This window comes from Bactrocera dorsalis, chromosome 3 (genome assembly GCF_023373825.1).
Source record: "Bactrocera dorsalis isolate Fly_Bdor chromosome 3, ASM2337382v1, whole genome shotgun sequence".
Classification (NCBI taxonomy): Eukaryota; Metazoa; Arthropoda; class Insecta; order Diptera; family Tephritidae; genus Bactrocera; species Bactrocera dorsalis.
Window position 1 is genome coordinate 60,226,988 of NC_064305.1, and position 15,460 is coordinate 60,242,447.

At 39.2% G+C, this 15,460-nt stretch overlaps 1 long non-coding RNA gene across 1 annotated transcript in view; it reads right to left on the reverse strand.

Annotated features, from left to right (window-relative positions):
• The window catches only part of LOC125777302 (uncharacterized), a 154,523-nt gene that overhangs the window by 53,605 nt on the left and 85,458 nt on the right, over positions 1-15,460 (reverse strand). The window lies entirely within an intron of this gene.

Consider the following 15,460-nt stretch of genomic DNA (forward strand, 5'->3'; position numbering starts at 1 on the left):
TACGAGGCTCTGTCCGATAAATACCGACCATCAACGTGAAGCTAGCGGCACATCTGAAAAAAAGTTTTCTACTTCAAATTGTGCATATTATAAAATAGCTAGCCAAAATTTTAGAAATTTATCTTGCGCAATTAATCTGTTTTGACAGTCGTTTTTGTGAGTCCTATTTCGGTGATTTCCTCAAAATGGAAAAAATTTAAAATATCGAACTGTAAATTGTCATTGTTTGAAAGGCAATACGCCTTCACAAATCAAAGATGAGTTGGGACTCTGTGTATGGTGACTCTGCACCATCGTTGTACCACCGTAAAATTTTGGGCAGCTGCATTTAAACGTGATCGCAGGAGCTTGGAAGATGATGAGACGTCCTGGGCGTCCAAAACAGGTAACCACTAACGATAACATCGCTAAAGTTTCAGCAATTGTACTAGACGACCGCCGGATTTAAAGTTATGGGAAACAGCTGAGATTATGAAAAGATGTCAAAGAAACTGTTTGTCACATATTAAACCAAGATTTGGGCATGAGAAAGCTGTCCGCGCGTTGGGTGCCTGCGTTTTTTTGCTTACGCTAGACCACAAAACGGTTGCGCGCAGTGAACATTTCCAGCGCTCTGTTGCTCAGTTTAGAGGCAATAAGACCGAGTTTTGGCGCCGGGATTGGATAACTGATAGACGAAACTTGGATTCATCATTATACGCCCGAAACAAAAAAAACAATCTAAACAGTGGATTGAAAAGGGGGAACCAGCTCCAAAAAAAACCTAAAGCTGTGTATTCGGCTGGGAAAGTGATGGGCCGAGTGTTTTTTTTGGGACAGCCATGGAATTATTTTTTATCGACTATTTCTTGAAAAAGGAAAAACTATAACAGGAGCATACTACGCTATCATTATTTGGACTAGCTAAAGTGAAGAAATTTCGAAAAATCGTCCACATTTTGCCAAAAAAAGAAAGTCTTGTTCCACCAAGACAACGCACCCATCTCACACCTCAACAGTCGCCATGGCGAAAATCCACGAATTGCGGTTCGAACTGCTTGACCATCCACTTTATTCACCGGATCTAGCACCAAGTGACTTTTTTTTGTTTTCCTCACGTAAAACTGCGCTCGGCGGCCAGAGATTTTCGTCCAAATGAGGAGGCAATCTCTTTCGTGAACTCGTAATTTTTGCAGACAAAGACGCCAAGTACTATTTGGAAGGGTTTGCAGAGATGGGGAGCATCGCTGGAGAAGTGTGTGGAGTTACAAGGAGACTATGTAGTAAAAATAAAAAAAAAAAAATTTGAAAAAGCGCGTGCATCATGGTTCTTCTCTTTACTGGCGTAGACCACCGCTTACGCGATTATAGCCGAGTCAACAACAGCGCGCCAGTGCGTTTCTATTCTTCTCTTCGCTACGTGGCGCCACAATTGGAATATTCCAAGCGAAGCCACCCCAGGTCCTTCTCCACTTGGTCCTTCCAACGGAGTTTTGGGGGGTGGGGAGGTCTTCCTCTTCCTCTGCTTCCCCCGGCGGGTACGAAACAGCGTCGAATACTTTCAGATCTGGAGTGTTTTCGTTCCATTCGGGACAAACCTGACCTAGCCAGCGTAGCCGCTGTTCTTTTAATTCGCTGAACTATGTCAATGTCGCCGTATATCTCGTACAGCTCATCGGGTGGGGTTCCATCGAATGCGATATTCGCCGTGGCCAACGCGCAAAGAACCATAAAATCTTTCGCAGAACTTTTCTCTCGAAGAAACTCGCAACGTCGACTCATCAGATTTTGTCATCGTCCAAGCCTCTGCACCATATAGCAGGACGGGTATTTATGCAGTGACTTATAGAGTTTTTGGTTTTATTCGTCGAAAGAGTAATTTACTTCTCAATTGCCAAAAATTAGTCCAAAGTAGCACCTGTTGGCAAGAGTTATTCTGCGTTTGGATTTCAAAAGCTGACATTGTTGGTGGTGTTTACGCTGGTTTTTCCGAAGATAGACGAAATATCTACACCTTCCAAAGTTATGAACTGTCAACAGTGACGTGAGTGCCAAGTCGCGAGTGCGACGAACTGTTTGTTTTGATGACAGGAAGATATTCGTCTTGCCCTCGTTCACCTGCCAGACCCATTTTGCGTTGCTTCCTTGTTCAGCTCCTGGAGAAAGCAGAACTAACCCGGCGCGGGTGTTGAGGCCGATGATATCAATATCATCGCATACGCCAGCAGCTGTACACTCCTTATAGAAGATTGTACTGCTCGATTAAGTTCTGCAGCTCGGAACTATTTTCTCCAGCAGCAGATTGAAGAAATCGCACGATAGGGGAGTTCGCCTTGGTCTAAAATCTCGTTTTGGTATCGAACGGCCTCGGAGAGGTCCTTCCCTTGATCCTGACGGAGCTTTTGGTCCCTGCTCAATGTACACAGTTTACACAGGTAGCCGTATTAGTTTTTGCGGGGGATACCAATTCAGATATTGCGGCATAAAGGCAACTCATTTCGTACTGTCGAAAGCAGCTTTAAAATCGACGAAGATGTGATGTGTGTCGATACCCCCCCTCCTTTCAACGGGTCTTTTTCCAAGATATGGCGCATGGTGAATATCTGGTCGGTTGTTGATTTACCAGTTCTTAAGCCACACTGATAAGGTCCAATCAGTTGTTGACGGTGGGCTTTAATCTTTCACACTAAATACGCTCGCTAGAACCTTATAAACGCGATATTAAGAGGCTAATCCCTCGGAAGTTGGCGCAGTTGTGGGGTCTCCTTTTATGGATTGAGGGCATAGCACACTTAAATTCCAATCGTTGGGCATGCTTTCGTCCGACCATATTTTACAAAGAAGCGATGCAATGCTCCTTATCAGTTCTTCGCCGCCGTGTTTGAATAGCTCGGCTGGCAATTCCATCCGCCCCGCCGCTTTGTTGTTCTTCAGGCAGCGGTAATTGCTATTCGAACTTCTTCTTGGTCGGGCAATGGAAACGTCTTTTCCATTCGTCATCGATTGTGGAATTCGGGTTCGTCCTTCTCCTAGCGTTGTGTGTTCACTGCCATTCAGCAGGCCTGGAGAAGTGTTCCCTCCATAATTTTAAGTATGCTCTGGGCATCGGTGACTAGATCACCTTGGGGGGTTCTACATGATATGCCTCCGGTTCTTGAAAACCTTCCTGTAAGCCGCCGCATCTTTTGGTAAAATTTTCGAGCATTAAACCCCTGTCGGCCAGCTTATCAAGCTCTTCGTACTCACGCATTTCGGCCTCTTTCTTTTTCTGTCTACAAATGCTGTCTCGCTTTCCTCTTCACTCTCGGTATCTATTCCCATCCCGCACGTGTTTGTGGTCCGATCGTAACGTTGCGAAAAAAAAAGGGTTTTTTTTTAAAAAAGGGCAGCCCTGTTTTCTCTCCGCTGCGACACGGTGGCGTGCACTACCCTCGTCGTACCAGCTGTTCTTTTGCACCTTCCGAAAACCAATGGTTTTTCCGGTGCAGCTGTATCGTAACGGTAGTTTGAAATGCCGTCCCACAGTTCCCGTTATACCGAGTTGTTGACGAAGTGCTCTCAGAGAGCAGGAGTGGCAAGCCGAGTAAAAATCGCCTCGGCTGTCTGTTGTGATTGCAGCTTCTCGACGTCCCGAACCTTCCTGTGTTGTTGTTGCGTGCGTTTTTTGCTGCACAGAGGCGGGTGCGTAATCTTAGCTGCAACAAGATAGTGGTCGCGAGTCGATGTGTAGGGACCTCGGAGTCGCACGCACATCTAAAACACTGGAGACGTGTCTTCCGTCTATCAAAAAAAAATGTTCACAACTGATCGAATCTGGTTGGTGGTTTTTCGATCCGGAGACAGCCAGGTAGCTTGATAATCTTCTTATGCTGGCATCTCTAGTACTACAGATAACCATATTTCGGGCCCCGGCGAAGTCGATCAGCCTCAACAACCCATTTTGGGGATGTTTTCCTCGTGGAGGGCTGAATTTACCGGGGGGGGGAACCGTAGTGCCAAAAGATACCTTCTTTGCCCACCCTGGCGTTGAAAGGTCGCCAAGCACGATTTTGACATCGTGGCGGGGGCAGCTCTCATAAGCGAGCTCCAAGCGCTCATCAAATTCATCTTTGGTCACATCGTCCTGCTCTTACCCGTCGGGGCGTGGGCGCAAATCAGCGATATGTTGAAAGAACCTCGCTTGAAATGCGGGATTGGTGGGCTAGACCGTTCATTACACCGGAGTGAATGGGATAGTACTTACTCGGCGACCGGAGTTCTCTCTCCCACCATGATCCAACACCAAACTTGCGCTCACTTTATATGGAGCCACTGTAATAAATGCCACCAAGGACCTACTCGTCTTTGTCATTGTCCCGTCCATCGCATTTCTGTTGGACGGCTGTGATGTCCCAGCCTTTATTTTCACGAGGACATCAACCAGCTGGGTCAGCGGCACCTTCCAATTAAGGGACCGGACATTTCCAGTGCATGCCCGCAATTCGGAGTCCTTATTTCGTTTTCCATGGTCGTCATCAAAATGGGGGTCTCCCTCATCCGAGGCTGGTTGTTGCTATTCGCTGGGGTTGTTTTTTTACGTGGCGGGTCCCAAACCCAGCGACACAACCCTATGTATGGGATATTTCGCCTTCTCACGTTAGCTCACTCAGCCTTCAAACGGATGTTCTTGAGTCTACCCAGAGGATACTTGGTCAAAGACCGGAAGTCGTGAGCTGCTTGAGTCATATTGTAAAAGTAAATCTGTTTCTGGCCACTTCCCAAGTGAATGGCGATCAGAGAACTTTCCTCACGTTGCGTGAACTTCTACATATGACTTCCATCCTCCCTCCCTCATGTTAGGTCGGTTATTTTATCGGGACAGCCCTCGTATAAGCGAACTTGTGTGCAATCGTTGTTGTTTTTTTGTTGTTGTGTGTAATTTTGTTTTTTTTTTTTTTTTTTTTTTTTTCGAGCGCAATGGCACGAACGCAGTGACTTTGAACAGTAGTCGCGTGCAGTTCACGAACTTGTGGTGGTGGTTTGTTGTTATTGTTGTTGTTATTATTATTGTTGTTGCAGCGGGAGTTTCGTTGCTGTTGCGGTTGAAGTTGCATGGAAATCGCAATGAAACGAAAAAAAAACGCATTTGCCATTTCAACGGAACGCATACGATATTGCTCCGTTTAGGGGCCCTCATGCCGTCCCATGATGGACTAATTATAGAAGAATGAAAAATAGGAAAAATTGGTAACTTATAAAAAGAGCTTTTATACAAGGACTTAATTTTGATATCGATCAGTTTGTAAGCAGCAAATATGCTATAGTTGGTCGATATCGCCTCCACTACTCCAGCCTATATGGTTACAGAGTTGTATACATATACTAATATGAGGGTTGCTATATATATTTCTCGCCCTAATAGTGAAAATAGGCATATTATATCAACGATAATGTTTTTTTTTTTTTTGTTTTTTTCGTTGGATTATTGGAAGAGCCCTACACGGTCGATTGCTGTTTTATTTCGGGCTCATACGCATAGATCCATGATTCGTTACCTGTGACGATCTGACCTGACGTCTTTTGAAGCACCGCGATCGTATTTTTTCAGCATTTCTTTACACCAATCCACACGAGCCTTTTCTTGAGCGATTGTCAAATTGTGCGGGATCCAACGACAACAAACCTTTTTTACGGCCAGGTGTTCATGCAATATCAAATGTATGCTGGTGGGAGAAATGCATAGGCATGCCTCTATCTGAAGGTATGTTACATGATGGTCTTTTGCATTATCAGTTCACGTACGGCATAGGGGGGAAAAAATGTTTCCCTCCTGGCAACAACGGCTGTTTTTGGAAGACCTTCACGGAATTCGTCTTTGAGCGAGCGTCGGCCACGATTGATTCGTTGTACAAGTTTTTCTCCCAGTGCTATAGGATGGTGCTTCATCATAGCCATACAAAGATTTTAGTTCACGATGCATCTCTGTTCGTGATAATCCACGTCGAAAGTTGTGAAAAAATGATCGCACGAAAATGTTCACGAGTTAATTCCATTTTTTGGCCGAGATGAATTTTTTAATTCCCTGTAAATAAAACAATTCACGATTAAATGACAAAACGTTCTGAGTGATGTTATGCTAAAAAATTGCTAAAAAATGTCAAACTTTCCAATGGAAATGTCAGATTGCACCTGGCCACACTTAGTGTTGCCTAGTCCAGAAATATATATAGCAGTCTACGTACTCTACTTATATACTTAGAAGTTATATGAAAAAAAATTCATGGAAATAAATGTGTGGCTAAAAATGGCAACAAATCTCGTCATAGTTTGTCAGTTTATACGTAGATTACCTATATCTCGACTAAGATAAAATGTGACTCAGTGACAAACTGACGCCCCACCTAAATATAGCTCTATTGGAAAGCACTTAACCTTAAATCTTATAGGAGAATTCTATAATATAAGTGACTAATAGCTGCTACTCTACTTTTATAGGTTTCTGAATTTCTTAATTAATAAAATATATTATTAAATCTTTTTTATAGTTGTTATTGTATTTTCATCTGAGCACATGCAATAATCGGAGCCTTTGTTAAGCAACTTATCGCGCCTCTGCGGCTTGTCGTTTATTGCAATTCGATGACGGCATCTGCAGATGAAGCGCTAGTCAGCAAATATTATGCACTTTTTATTCCCGTAACTGCGTATAGATATATTTACATGTTTGCGTAATAAATATACATATGTATATAAGTTTGTATATGTACCTTAGTGTATGCAAATAATTTTTAAATTTAGTAGCGACTATCAATCTGCAGGCGCCGTTAACAAGCTGCTGTCAGCAATTTCCATTTCAGTTACAACTGTAATTTATTTACGCTTGGTCATTACAACAACAAATAAAGGCTGCTTTATAATTAAAAAAACAAAAATATTTCGAATGCACAAAACATTTCCATCTGTAAGTACATACATATGTATGTTTATGAATATATTTAATATGTAGTGGGAATATACTCAAATATTCATAATGATTCGTTGGGGTAGGTACATATTTTGAGAGCTCAGCGACTGATAACAACCAAAAAGACTCCATTCATGGCAAGCAATTTGTTCAATTTAATTGCGTTGATAAGCAGCACGAGATATTTTTTGAAAATATTATATTTATGTATATTATCAGCATGGGAACATAAATTTAATATAAATACTAATGTTGGGAAATAAAAAAATGTATAAATGTATGTATAAAGTTTCAAAAGTACCCCTTCTATCAGTAGCATCCAAATATTTCATCTATACATTATTCGAGTATAATTATTCCAGTCTACTGAACTTACCACTGTGAGCACAAAATACTAAGACTTTGTTCATAAATATAAAATTCTTAATTTTTTCTTCGAAATTTATGTTGTCCCCCTCGAAGTAATCCCTCTTGGCCACAATATACTTGTGCCAACGTTCTTTCCAATCCTCAAAACAGTTGTTAAAGTCATTTTCCAGAATACTCTTCAATACGCGTAGCGATTTTCGTTTAGTATCTTTAATTGACTCAAACCGGTTTCTTCGGAGCGATCGTTTAAGTTTGCTGAACAGCCAGAAGTCGCATGGATCTTAATCATGCGAATTCGGTGGTTGCGGCACGATATTGATTGATAATTTGGCGAAAAACTCACGAAGAATCAATGCAGTATGTGACGGTGCATATAGTAGTGCAAAAACCTAGAGTCGTCGGCCCATAATTTCGGCCTCTTTTTACGAATAGCTTCGCGTAAACGACGCACAACACACAAATAAAATTGAACATAGGTCGGAAGGAGTTCAAAGTGCACCGATAATCGAAAAAAAACTGTCTAAATAAACTTAATTTTCGATCTGCTTTGATGTGGGGTTTTCGGCTCACCTTTGCCACGATATTCTGCCGATTTATCGTCTGTTAACGGGTCATAAGCATATATCCAAAACTCACCACCATTATTAATACGTTTCACAACAGCCTGGTAGTTGGTAACCATCGTTAACACGACGCTGTTTTTATCTTTTCTTAGGCCCAAATGATCTTTCAAAATATTGTATATTTCACTGATCCTACTGATATTCCAACAATGCCAGTAACATATCTGACTGTTAATCGTCGATTCTCAAACACCAATTAGTATATTTTATTGACGTCTAGATCATCAATTGATATTGATAGTCATCGTCATCGCGTTCTCGTTTGAACAATTTGTACCAAAGACACTTGTTCGCGTCAAACAATTAGCGTCTACTAAATACTCACCGTTTTGTCAACCTAGAAAAAAATATTTCCACAAATGGGTTTTCGACCAAAATTTATGTAAATTAAAAAGTCTTACTATTTTTTGCCCACCGTAATAGTTGTATCAGTTATATGTTTGATTCGTCACTCGCTTTATTCTACAGTGAAACCACGGTAGCATAATCCCATAATCTCTTATCTATTCAAAGTAAAAAAACGAAATGTTAATCATCACTAAGTCACTACGAATAGCTTTATCAGTTCAATTTAATGGTGATTCAGTATGTTGGTTCAGATAAATTGCGACAATTTATTGGAAAGCCACAAAAGCGCTTTATGTTGGAGTTGGTGAGGTTATCATCACTATAAGTAGCGTGCATAGCTTGACCGCCGAAACTGTCATGTCAAAAACTGGGTTAGACTTTATAATTTTTATTTTTCTTTAAGATTTGCGGTAAAGTCCTCATTGTTTATCTTAATTTCTGACCAACGCTAGGAAACGGTTTCTGAAAGAGAATCTTTTTGAAGGATCCACAGTAAATATTCTAATAGATACAATTATATAACTTATTTGACAATATCTTTAGTCTTTCTCTCCAATTGAAGACTTGTGCATAAGATCTAAGGCTTCTACTTTTACAAAATCAGTTGAAATTCTCGTTTATTGAAAGACCGCTATATTTTGCCAAGTAATGCAGAAAATAAAATTGCATTCAGTTAATTTTGCGGTTAATGATTCATTGTGTTCTTTGTGATTAATAATTCTGGACCAATTAACTGTTATGTAAAGCTTTTAATTGTAGGCTTCTCTGTAGAGTTTTTGTGTCAGAGTTGATTTGTAAAGTTCCCGTACTTCGCTCAGCAACATATTTTTATTTTGAAATGACCTTCTTGAGAGCACTTGAACTTCAGGCAAAACAGAGCTGTCTCAAATATTTCCCTTAAGCTAGCAATACGTCACGACATAAAAAGGGATGGAGACATTGACGAGCAAAAATATAGCATAAGAAATACCTACAAAAGAAGCAGCGGTATCTATGTTGAAAAGAGAAATTATGTGGGGTTTGTTTCGGGTATTAGTTGGAGTAGATTATGAAGGCTTATTTTTATGCGTCAGACAGATTAGGAACCGAAATTCCAAAAAACGCAATTCTTTTCTGTCGAACAAAAACACCAAACAGATTTTCTGAAGTATCTCCGGTATCTTTACCTTCACAATTTTTAATTTAAACTCTATGTATAGGTTTTTTGGAGCCGTTTCGATCTTTTCGAACATCGTATTTTTAAATTATCCAATATTTATTTTTCTGAAACATCGTTACTTAATCACATCCCGTAGCAGAAGAAAACATTCCCCAAAAAAATTTTAGTAAATGCCGCCGAGTTCTTGTTCAGACAAAACATCAGCGTTTGTTCCCAATAGTTAGACCAGATTGCTGTGGGAACCATTAAGAGCGTGCTTCTGTTCACTTTCGCTTTTAAGTTTAATTTGGAGAAAGCTTCAACGCTTGCTAATTGTGATCAACGGGATACATTAAAAGCTCTGGAAGTAGTGACTTGGGTCCTGGGTTACAGCCGTCACAATCGCTCTTTTATTCGTGTTGAACAACTTTATGTGAGTTAAAGAAAGTCAACAAAGAACCTGCAAAAGGTGTTACTTAAGGGTCTTTTTCTTCTTTAGCCTAATCTGCTAGCCGAATAAACAACAACGCGCCAGTCGTTTATTCTTTACATTATTTGGCGTGGTACCAAGTACAGACAGGTCCTTCTCCACCTGATCTCTCTAACGGAGTGGATGTTTTCCTCTTCCTTTGCTTCCATCGGCGGGTATTGAATCATCAACTGCAGTAGTCGCCGTTGCCAATGCGCAAAGGACGATAAATCTTCCTTCGATGGATTTCAAGGCTAATATTGTTTTTACTGATGATGCTGTTGATCCAAGATACATACATATACCAAATTATCTACGACTTTAATGTTATGACTGTCAACAGTGACGCTGGAGCCAAGTCGCAAATGCGATGACAGTTTGTTTGATGACAGCAAATATTTCGTCTTGTCCTCGTTCACAACCAGACCCTTCACTTCCTTATACAATAATTTAGGAATAGTAGTTCATTTCGACAAACAAAAAGTAGCATATGCTTTCCATATCTGTCTGTTTTCAATTTGGTTAGATGTTATAGAAAAGTCGGTATGGTTCCGAAAATGTTGTTAAACACTCAAAGCGACCGGGGCAATTGGTCACAGCTTAAACCTGGGAGGTAAGTAGTGAGTTTGAAGAACTGTAGGAGCTCCAAAAATATGTATGATTTGCTCATTACCTACTCTTCTTACTGTTCATGGGTCGACAGCCAAACCTTTAATAAACTAGTAAGACTTGGTGTAAAGTAGTTAGCAAATCATACTCAACACTGGGAAGAGTTTTTGATCCCGTTTTAAACCTAGAAACGAGTTTCGTTGTATTAAAACTTAAAAGCAACCATGTAGAACATTTCGGGTTTTCATGCTGGGTACACTATAATCCCGTATATAATAAAAATAAGATTATACCGGATTACAAAATTATTTTGTGTGAAAATTAGAAACCAAACATTCTTGAAATGAAAATGTTAGAGTCTTCCTCAAGAGTGTAACTATTAAAAGCATGCATGCGCTCACCACCCTCACCCAGCTAAGCACGTGTACACATATGGGACAGCCAACCACCCTTTTTGGTGCACTCCCTGCAGCTCTCTCATTTGAGGAGTTCAATTTGTGTTCTATTTTTTTTTAAATTTATTTATATTCTTTTCGCTCTTGTTTTCCCCCTCAATGCACGCGCATATTTCTATGTTGAATGTGTGATATTATTTTCGTCTGTGGTGCACGCATATCTCGTGGATACAATTTGCTCAGAGCAATCACAATTACTTGCAGTGCAACTGAGAGACAACAAGCCACTAACCCAAAGACAACTAGAGTTGGCGCCGGTGAACAACAACAAAAACAACAAAGCGCACAGCGAACACGGTGGAATGGAACAGCCAGCCAGCCAGCCGGCCGGTGTGGAGAGCTCGGCGCACGACTGCACGCAGCAGACTATAGTCAAGCAACGCTGAGCCAAGCTTAGGGCCAATGAAGCCTGGTCATTTTCAATTGGACTGTTGGCGAAGACGGTAGCAAAGCAAAGAGACACAAAACAGTTGTTGAAAAGTCGGTGTAGTTCGAAAACGCGAAAACTTGTATGAAACCGAGACGAGTAGTGGTTGCGGTTGAAGTAGAAGTGGAATTTGTGGTGCGGTGAAGTGAAGTGCATGCGCCGAAGTGGGCGGTAGAGGTGTGTGGCATTAAAGTGATTTAAGTGGAGTTAGTGTGAGGGTGTTGGAGTGTGTTTATGGGTGATTTATTATAGAAAATATCTCAAATAGCAATGCTGTGATATATTTTTTTTAAATGTAACAACAAGAACAACTTCATAAAAGTGTTTGAAATCGCAAAAACAGCAAAAGACATATGATTATGTAGTTAGATATTACTAAGTTGAAGTGATATAATTTTTTTAATGCAACAACAATAACAATATCATATATTAAGTGATTGAAATTGAACAACAACAACTGCATATGTTGATATTAGTGCTATTTTTATATATAATAAATAATAAGGGCTCCATAATCAGTCTTTATGACTAAGAACTTGTAGAGCCTGTAGACAGACGTCGGCGTGTTGTCTTGCAGTCGCTTCGAGAGACGTCCAACGGGCGGCAGAAGCCACTTATCCGGTGGTATAATCAAGCGTTGGACTCGTATGCAACCAATAAGAACTTACATTGTACATATGTGTGTATAAAGACAAGGGATGTATGTACATATATACATTTGTATATATACAAATACATATGTATACATATATAGTAGATCTGTATATATAGCTCTAGTGTTCAACGACTGCAATTACCACGGCAACAACACGAATAAATGGACATATTACTTACAAGTGCTATCACAACAAACACAACAACAACAAAAACAACGATAAACACGACAGAACAGCAGCAGTGAAGATTAAAAGCGTGAAAAAAATAAAAAATAAAATACAAAACCAAAAAAAAAACACAATAAAAACAACAACAAAAATTTGTTGTGGAAAAATAGTGGAGAAAATCGTCACATCCGTCGCCGCAATTGTCGTTTATTTGTGGCACTTTTTTGTTTTTTTTTTGTTTTGCGGCTTCTGCTCCGTGATCAGCCAGCAGAGAAGCGTTGCGGGCGAGCAGCCGCGATCAGTTCGTGAGCTAGAGATATTTTTGCAAGTGATAGGTGGCGTTGCCAGCCAACGCGCTGATACGCAACGCAAATTAAGCGCACAACAACAAAAAAAAACTAAAAGAAAATACACACACTCATACGCACACATACACATACATAGCTACGCACGCACGCATAATCGCCATTTCAGCGTAGCGAGTGTGGACCGGCCGCCGGTCCGTGCGTCAGTTTGATTTCGTTGCGCGTCCAGTTGTGATCTATTCGTGACGCTTCGGTGGAGTGGCGTTGCAACTGCTGCTGTCGCAACGCGTTTTAATTGAATTAGTGAAATGAAGTGCTCCAAGTGTTGAGTGTACGGTGTTGTTGTTGTTGTTGCAGTGCTTATCAGTTGCTTCATTTAATATTTCTTGAATTGGAGTTCGAAAAAAAAACAAAAACAACGGTGTTACATTGCATAGCGAGAAATAAGTGTATGTATGTTTGTGTGAGTATATAAATATGGTATAAACATACATACATATGTACAAATGTGTCCAAGAAAGTCACAAGTCGCTTTTGGTGGTTGAGCTCACTTTTCGTCCGAAATGGCAAAGAGAAGCAGATAAACAAGTTCCGCGCACAAATTGTGATTAATGACGATTGCGAGGGGAAAGGAAATCATTATACATTTAAAGGAAGACAGCATAAATGCTAATTAAGAATTCATACAAAAAATTAATTAATATGTGAATACATACAAACATACTTTTGAGTTTGCAGAAAATATTGATAGAGAAATAAAAGAGCTGCGGTTTCTTAAAAAGAAATCAAAAGTATTTTGCGAAGCGCTGGAAGGTTTTAAACATATTTGTGTACTATATACATATACATAATATAGGTATAATATAATAATAAAAATGTACCAAGAATGTTAATTGCTTTAAGAATTCATGTGGCTAAAAATATATAAATTTGGAAAAATAAAAAAAAATTTAATCGACAATCTTGCAATATTTCAATTGACTTCCACAGTCATTTTTTGTGGTCGGTCTATTTTTTTAACCTTTTTTCGGACATTTTAAGACATTAAACTCAAAATTTTTTGTGTGACCCTTTTCTTCTAAATTTTGAACGCACAACCTTTTTTCCTCTGGACAATGTTTTGCTCGAACCATTTTTCTACATAAATACCACTATGGGCAAAAAATAGTAAGACTTTTTAATTGAAATTCGTGCAAAAACCCATTCGTCGAAATACTTTTTTTTCTAGGTTGGTATGACTGTCGGATGTCATTGTGCCAAATCTCACATCGAAATAATCATACGTGTTTAGTATATCTACACTTGCCTTTCTAAAGTCCATAAAGTGCATTCGCCGATTTTTTCAATGAGTTGAAAATTATTCAACAAAGAAGTCCCTTTAAAGTTTGTGTACGGAATCAAATTTCTGGAGACGAAACGTTCAGAATGTTGGAAACCAACTTCGGTCGAACTGTTTTTCGCGAGCAAGCGTTTTGATTGGTACAAGTTATTCAAAGCAGGTCGACGCGTTGACGACGAACCACGTCCAGAACGGTCAACTGATGATCAATACGTCAAAAAAATAAAGAATCGACGATTAACAGTCAGAGATTTTACTGGCATCGTTGGAATATCGAAAAGATCAGTGAAAACCATTTTGAAAGATAATTTGGGCCTAAGAAAAATGAGAGCACGATTGGTTCCAAAGTCACTAAATTTTTTCGAAAAAGAGCGTCGCGTTAACTTCTGTGAAACAATGCTTTCCGACTACCAGTAAGGCATGTCATTCGCATTATTTCTAGCGAAGAGTCTTCGATCTATGCTTATGACCCGGAAACAGCTGATCAATCGGTCGAATATTATGGCAAAGGCGAGCCGAAGATGAAAAAACTATGTCAAAGCAGGTCCAAAATCAAGGTTATTAGAAAAAACTGTGAATCCTCGATAATCGAGATGTGGTGCACTTCAAACTCCTTCCGATTGGCCAAGCTGTCAACAAAGGAAAACCGGATACGGTAATGCATCGTCGCATAATGAATTGATTTTTCGTGAGTTTTTCGCCAAATTTTCAACCAATATTGTGGCGGAACTCCCGACGCTTGATTTAACTCCGTGTGACTTCTGGCTAATGAGCAAACTCAAATGGACTCCCCGGGAGAACCGCTTTGAATCAATTAAAGCCATTAAACCTGAATCAATACACATTCAAGGCTATTCCGAACATAGACTTTAATAACTGTTTCGAGGATTGTAAAACATGTTGGCACAAGTGTATTGGGGCCAAGGGAATTACTCTGTAGAGGACGACATAGATTTTGAAAAAAAAAGTTAAGAACAGAGTTTTACTATTTTTTGCTCATCGTAGTATTTACTGTCAGTGTTTTGAAAGCCATTTTCGGGGGAAAAACTATTATTCCTAATATCCTTAGGAAGGGAATATGCTTTTTTGGTTTTCCAGTAGATGTCTATGTTTTTATAATTTTTTAAGAGAAAAACCAACAAAAGTATGAAATTAAATAGCGTTTTTTCTATATTTAAAAAATTTCATTTAATTTTAAGCTACTGAATGATATTAATAACAGTAATAATAATGATAAAAAGCACAATAATAATTTTATGTATACTAATAGTTCAATGGATGACAAATCCTTCAAATTTATTAGTGAAGCACATTTCTTAATTGAAAAAAAGTAATAACCTAATTAATATACATATAAACATTTTTTATAATTTTGGAAATGTCTCTAATAGTGACTACATGTTTAATAATTAAAAAAAAAATACAAATTTCAAAAAATTCATTGTTAACACACAAATTCAAGTAATATGCTCGAAGCAAATATTATTACAAAAAAATCGAGTCAGAAAGTTGGGAAAAAAATATTTCACAGATTATTATAATTATTAATATTTTTTAATAAAAAAAATAATTATTTAATATTTTATTAAAAAATAGCAACCAAAGACACAATTTTTTCCACAATATATAGCT